Source organism: Echinops telfairi, unplaced genomic scaffold (genome assembly GCF_000313985.2).
Source record: "Echinops telfairi isolate 266 unplaced genomic scaffold, ASM31398v2 ScPeMD7_443;HRSCAF=831, whole genome shotgun sequence".
NCBI lineage: Eukaryota > Metazoa > Chordata > Mammalia > Afrosoricida > Tenrecidae > Echinops > Echinops telfairi.
Genome location: NW_022104341.1, coordinates 37,170,855 through 37,177,945, shown reverse-complemented (window position 1 = coordinate 37,177,945; position 7,091 = coordinate 37,170,855). Strand labels below are relative to the sequence as shown.

Sequence of the window (7,091 nt, the reverse complement as noted above, 5' to 3'; positions counted from 1 at the left end):
CTTCCTACATTCCATGTTCTAGTTAACCGACATTTTCAGGGCTTTTTTTTTTTTTTTTCCCTTTTCTTATTTTGAATAGCACTCCACCAGCAACCGAAGGTCCAGAAAGCTTAGCTCTAATCATGTCATTATGGTCGGTTCTACTTTGCAAAGGCGGCTCTTCCTCAATTGTACTTTGAGTGTCTTCCAATTTGAGGCACTTATCTTCCAACATGGTTTCTGGCAATGGTGTGCTGCTATTTGTAAAGTTTTCCGTGGCTTATCCCTCTGAAGGAGCAATTTATTCTTCTTCATAGTCTGTTCTTAGTCTGGAAGTGCCAATGAAATCTATTCACCTTGATTGACTCTGGTGGTTTTTGAAATATCAGTGACATAGTTTCCGCCATCACAGCAACCTACAAGCCACCATAGTATGACAAACTCACAGACAAGTAGTGGGACAATATGTTTACCAGCTACACAATTGAAAGGTAGATTAAATTTGAATTTGAGAAGATTAATTAATGGATTTAAATACTGAATCAGGATCATCACAAACTGTGAGAAGCTGGAATGTTGGAGTAATTAGCAAGTTGAAATTTAAATGGATGATGTGAAGTCCTTCACTTATGCTCAACAGAGCAGTTGCAAAAATACCGAATGATGGCAAGGTAGTTGAATAATCATGCATATGTTTAAAAGATATAGGCTTTTATGGACAGTAAGCTCAACTTGAGTCAATCATGTAAGATGAGGCTATGAGGGGAAAAAGGGCTTTCTTTGTTGTTGTTTTGAAATTGGAGGCAACAATTTTGGAAGTGTGGCATACAGATCAAGGGAATGATGTGTCTGTTTGCAGTACTGTGTATACTTTGAGATAGGGAGGAACCAACTTGATCTCATCTGAAAAGTGATTTGATTGAGAGGGAATTTAAAGTCATTTCCTGTAAGTAACAGCTGAAGAAATATGAAATGAGGAGGGAAGACAGAGGGATCTGCTGTTGTTCTTCACACACCTTTAAAAAGCTCCTCTATTGAAGAAGAGCCATCTTGTTCTCTATAGTCCAAGCAAGAGAAGCCATTTTCAGTCTGTAGAATCTCTGAAGAAACATATCCCTTGTTTTATATTTGTACTTTTCAAAGTAAAAGTACACATTATGAAAATCCATGGGGGTTTTGTTTCATTAAAAGATTTCCTTTTACTCAGTTTTGAGAAATACTGCATCTACATTGTCTTGATTGGCAGAGGAGGTTTAAAAAGTCAGACATGGCTGATTCAGAGAGATATATGTATAAGAAATTGTGAGAGAACCCCAGAGTGCCTCAGAAGCCACTCTCTGGGATTTAATTTTATTTTGCAGGCATTGCAAATAACTAAGGAGAAACACAAAGCATATTGCAATAGTTTGGAAGCAGGAAAAAGTTTATTAGTCCACGTGGAAGAGGCTATCAATTTTGGATGCCTAAGGACCGATATGAGAAACATTTCTAGGTGTGTTAACCAAGAATTCAGACATTTCATCCCACAGCTCACAATAATTCTAGTGTTAGATGGGCAAGTGGCTAGGAACTGAGGATATAGCCCATACAATATTTTAGCTAGATCTTCACAGACCAACTTCACTTAGCTTCGTGAGATTTCTTCAGTATGTGTTGAGTATCTGCTTTAAAAAAACAATTAAATGTAGCCAAAAAATAAAGATGAGGGTGGAACTCAGACTATTTTCCAAACTCTAATTTTACCTAACCGTGGACATGTATATAAATTATATTTGATTAGCAAAATCCTATGTCCACCAACAGTCTGAAACATAAATGGCAGAGGCGTTCAATATGGTAACCTTTCCATTGAATTCAGACACGATGAGTGCGGAGGGCCCTCTTACCCATCCATGCGTGTGTTGTCTTCTTTAATAACATGAGCTGCGTGTGACAGGCAGGAAGTTTAAGGGGAAAAGGGATTGTCGCCACCAAACCCCTACGCTACATGAAAATGAACCATGCCACAAAGAAAGGTATTTGAAAGACACCAGACACACGTTAGAAACCTGTCGGGAGACCTAAAGGTGTGCATGCACAGATTAAAGCCACTTGGGTATACAGACATCAGCAACACGATGTCATACGTGCACTTAAATGCAGCCACTAGGAAGGGCCAATACCCTCAACCACATCCCCCAAGGAGGGTAGGAAGGAATAAAGAGCAGAAACAGAGGGCGGAATCTCCGCCCAGAGCTCCTTTTTTGGTTTTGTAGCCCGTCCTTTATGGCCATTTTCAGCTTGGTTTTTCGCACTCCCCGGAAGTGGCCTTTGTTGGTTGCGAACTTGCGCAGCTTTACTCACAGCTTGGCTCGCTTTCCAGGGATCTAGTGTGCTGTCCGAGACTGTATCACCCCAAACTTCCTTTCCCCCATCAGTTAGACTGGGGCTTGTAAACACGCGTCTGCTCCGTGAATTCTTTCAGCGTTGAGAAGCAAGAACCAGGGAAAACCATCCCCCAAACCCAACAGTTTTTATGCCGAGCACCCTAAAGCCGCTCAGAGTGGTAGTGGTGGTGACAATTTAAGACATTTATAGTGGACACTTACTAAACAACATAGGTTATTATGACTACAATTGCTACTATTTTTATGATTCCTGATCCTATGGTAATCCAGGGGGTAGTTAATAACTCCCTTGGTGAAAACTGTTTACCCATAAACACTTTCATGAAGGCTGAGTGGCAATTAAGATAATGGTTCTGGTGTAGGTAAAGGTAAATGATCTCGTTAAGGCTCCTGCCTAAATTGCCCCCCAGTGACTTGAGAATGTTAGTGAAAAGCAGCTCACTGGCATTGAGTGTTTTATTCTCCGTATCTCAAGCCCTCCATCCTCACTGGTGTTTACTTCTCGCCCTCACAGTGCCATATGGGAACACTGCATTCTGGTTGGGATCCTGTATGTGCTTGAGTGTACCCGAGGAATTTGAACTGCTGGCTAGAAGCCGGCACACCTTGAGCTGAAGTTCATTGACGGGTGACATTCATCTCCTTCGGCCTCAGGAATTAGTGGCATTAATCTTGACTTAACCACACTCAAATCCTGTAATCACTCATCCACTGATTTATTTCAGCCAATGCCATCAATCCATCTAAATTCTTCACCTATGGAGAGAAGAATTATTCCCTTGACTAGCCGGCTGGTGATATCAGAAAATTGCCACTTAATTAGTTCGACCACAGCAACACTTCATGGTTCTCCATTTTGGGACTTCTAACTTTACTCTCGGTGTATGGGAGACACTTTGGAGGAAACTTGGAGTCCTCTAAAATGTCTGAAGTTGTCACTCATTGTCACTAGAGTCACCTCCATGCTGCAGGGCCCTGGCCAAGAAGGCTTCCATTTCAGGTGCCTGAGTAATGCCTGAATCCAAGTCTAAGCCAGCATTTAACCAAGGGAATGGGAAATCAGTCTTCTTGGTCTTTGAAAGGGGTCCACAAGTCCTGTACCAGTGAAGGAAAAGAAGAAAGAATGAAGAGACACCATGTTTTTTTAAATTTAAATATTACTATCAAAGTCAGAGATCAGGCTTTTAGCACCCTAATTCCATGCACCTGATCCCTATCTGTCTAGTTTGTGGATTTTTTTTATAGGACAACTTTCTAATTTTTAATTTTGTTCTTACTAAAAACTAATGTCCTATGTCATAAGTAAAATGATGAAGAGTTCTCTTTCCTCTAGTGGGCTAAAATCTTAGAAAATAGAATATAGGCTCAACAAGTTAATAATTAAACAAATCATAGTTTGTATGATGATAAACTCCACACATTTACAACTCACTGAGTTTAAAACAGAAATAAACCAACTTTGTCACCTGTAGACCCAGAGTATAAACCATCGTTGTCACTAGTCTACACAGAGACAGATTGCCCTGTGTTGTAGTCTGGGTTCACTAAAGAAACAGAACCAGTGAGGTAGGTGGTAGGTAAGCAGATAGATAGATAGATAGATAGATAGATAGATAGATAGATAGATAGATAGATAGATAGATGATAGATAGATAGATAGATGTTTATTTCACCTATTTGGTTTGTGGAATTGTGGGTAGCTGGCCATTTCAAAATCAATACATCAAACAATAGGCCGGAACTCCTGCAGTCTTGTGCTCCAAGTGCCAAAGAACAGGCAAAGGGAAGAGTAAGGTCAGAGTTCCATCATCATCATCATATATATATATATCTATATATCTATCTATATCTCTATCTATCTATCTATATATATATACATACACACACACACATAAATAGATACTTGATTTGGAAGTATAACACAACCTAGTGAAACTCTCTCCTTGTTAAGGCCTTCAACTGATTGATTGATTTCATTACATTAAATTACATCAGGGAAGGCAATTATATTACATTATGGAAAACAATCTGTCCTTAAAGCCAACAGATTTAGTCCTATATAACTGCCCCACAATAACACAGCAACTGCTTCACAATGGCAACGAGACTGGTATTTGATAGGACAATTGGCAATCATAGTCATGCTAAGTTTAGACATGTCTCCATCATACCCTGGCGGAGGATAGTCCTAGGAAGAAGTCAGGATTTACCTCATCTGGTCAGAGAGACAACAGTGATTCTTCCCATGAACACCAACAGGTGTCAATCATAATGGTGTGAGCCTGTGGGCCTGGATGCATATGGTTGTTATCAATTTGGCCCGAGTCAGGGTCCCTGGGCTCTGTGTATTGCGGCCTGGTTAGGGGTACTCGTAGCTCTGATTGGTAATGACCGAGGTGTGATGCCCATGCATGTTCAAACAGCCCAGGAATTCTCAGTCTTCCACTATATAAAAGTAATGACACTCTGATCCTCAAACTGCAGAACTGAAACAAATCGTTTTCATGTTCCTCATTACTTCCTTTTAAGACTGAAAGGCCTCAACTAATTTAGGAAACTCTTTTGTGATTAAAGGACATTTCTCAGGGACCCCACCAGGAATTGTAGCACTATAATTCGTCAAAGAACCAAGACATTCAAGTGAGAAACAAAATCTTCATTGTCAATGAAGATTGTGATTTAAAGTCACAATCTAAGGATCTAGAAATAGCTGAGCAGAACCATCTCGGCATGATGAGGAAGAAGAAAGAAACAACATAGGTTCCAGAAGCTGCTGTCCCTAGTCCAGATGGCACGCTTTGAGTCCAAAAACTCATGAACAGATCTGCAGTGTTGTTTATGTGTGTTGTCTCTTTTTGAATACTGCACACAGGTGGCTTGATTGGTCTATCCACAAAGGGATTCCAACCACTGAGTTGGAACGAGAGAGGGCCAGGTCATAGGTTCAGCGAAGCGGGAGGAGATTTGCAGAGGCCGGAACACTGGGAAATGGGCTCCTGTTTCTCCCATCTCCCTGAATGCAGCCAGACAGATCAGACGCTCCCAGCAAGGAGGAAGCCCAGTGGGTCTTCCCTATGAGCTACGACCTTGTTTGCTTACTCCTCCCCTTGGACTACCTAATCCTCAACCGCAAGTTAAGGATATTGCTCTCCCTTTGGACGCAGCCAAGACAGCTAGCAACTGATCCAAGGTATTTTTTAAAACACCAAACTAAAACCAAAAAACTCCTCCTGTATAGCTGAAATGTCCACCTCCAGAAACAGATGGTGGCCTGAGTTCACAGGTACATCTATGTGTATGTATTTTCCTTGGAACACTTGGAAAGCAGGCAGGCATTTTGACTTAAGAGACCAGAGGAAAAAGAACTCGGCCAGGCTGCCTGGCTCGCGGGAATGGTGCTAGTGAAGAAAGCGTTAGCGGAGGCATTTCCTGAATGGCTCACTTCAGAGGACCTGGGCACACTCAGGTACCAACTGAGGCCCTGGCATCAAGCACCAGAGCCAGAACATGGCAGGAAGCAGATGGTGTCATATTTCCTGGGTCTCAGTGTCCAGTTGAGTTCAGCAGCTGCCAAGTACAAAATGAACCGTCCCTGCTGCCACAGAGCGCCGCACGCATGGCAAGCTGTGGGACAGGCCGCGACCGAGCCAGCAGAAGTGGGCAAGCAGCAGGTGCGTTCTGATGGAAGAGGAGCGGGTACAGGGTGGAACTGGCAGCAGGAGGTCACTCTCTCTTTCCATCCATTTACCAGTCGGAGCAAAGTAGTTTGCAAGTCTGATGCTGAGCGGAGCAGTGGAAATTCAGTCACAGCAAGAAAAGAGATCAACAGCCAGGCCAGCTCTTGAGTGACCAGATGGACAGCTGGGTCACAGGTCATCAAATCAGTCTAGTGTCACATAAAGCAGCAGGCTGGCACTAACAGGGAAGACCCACCTGGCAGACTGGCAGGCAAGGGGAGCACACAAACCTATCTAAGAAGAGGCTGAGGAGGGGAAATGAGGCTCTCCTCCACATATATTAGCCTGACCAAGTGCCCTCCATTTCACATCTCTCCCCCTCCACCCCCACCCGTGTTAAGTAACTGCCTACAACGGGACCAACATGCAAGCCCTTCCGAATTATGCACATTTACTGCACGGATGTTTCTTTATATAATTTGTGTGTCTTTCTTGATTAGCATGTGTTTTAGTTACCTAGTGCTCCTGTAACAGAAAAACCACAATGGGATGTTTGGGGTTGTTGTTGTTTTATGGTTTTGTTTTATTGGGGGCTCTTCCAGCTCTTATCACAATCCTTACAAATATCCATAGTGTCAAACACATCTGTACATATGTTGTCATCATCTTTTTCAAAATATTTTCTTTCTACTTGAACTCTTGGCATCGGCTCCTCATTTTTTCCCCTCCTTCTCCCACCCTCCCTCCCCCATGTCCCCTTGATAATTTATGTTATTCTTTTGTTTTTCATGTCTTACACCAACTGCTGTCTCCTTTTGCCCACTTTTCTGCTGTCTGTCCCCCTGGGAGGGGGAGGCCATACATGGATTACTGTGATCAGTTTCCCTTTACTCCCCACTTCCCTTACCCTCCTAGTATTGCTGTACCCCTTATTGTCCTGAGGGAGTTATCTGTTCTGGATTCCCTGTGTTGAGAGCTCCTATCTTTACTAGTATACATGTTCTGCTCTAGCCAGATTTTGTAAGATAAAATTGGGGTCATGATAGTG

At 42.4% G+C, this 7,091-nt stretch overlaps 1 long non-coding RNA gene across 1 annotated transcript in view; it reads right to left on the bottom strand.

Moving 5' to 3' along the window:
* Positions 1–2,541: 2,541 nt before the first annotated feature.
* Positions 2,542–7,091, bottom strand: part of LOC123521886 — a 24,740-nt gene continuing 20,190 nt past the window's right edge. Inside the window, exon 3 of the long non-coding RNA XR_006680226.1 lies at positions 2,542–3,461. This is a non-coding gene — a long non-coding RNA (uncharacterized LOC123521886). The remainder of the gene's footprint in view (positions 3,462–7,091) is intronic.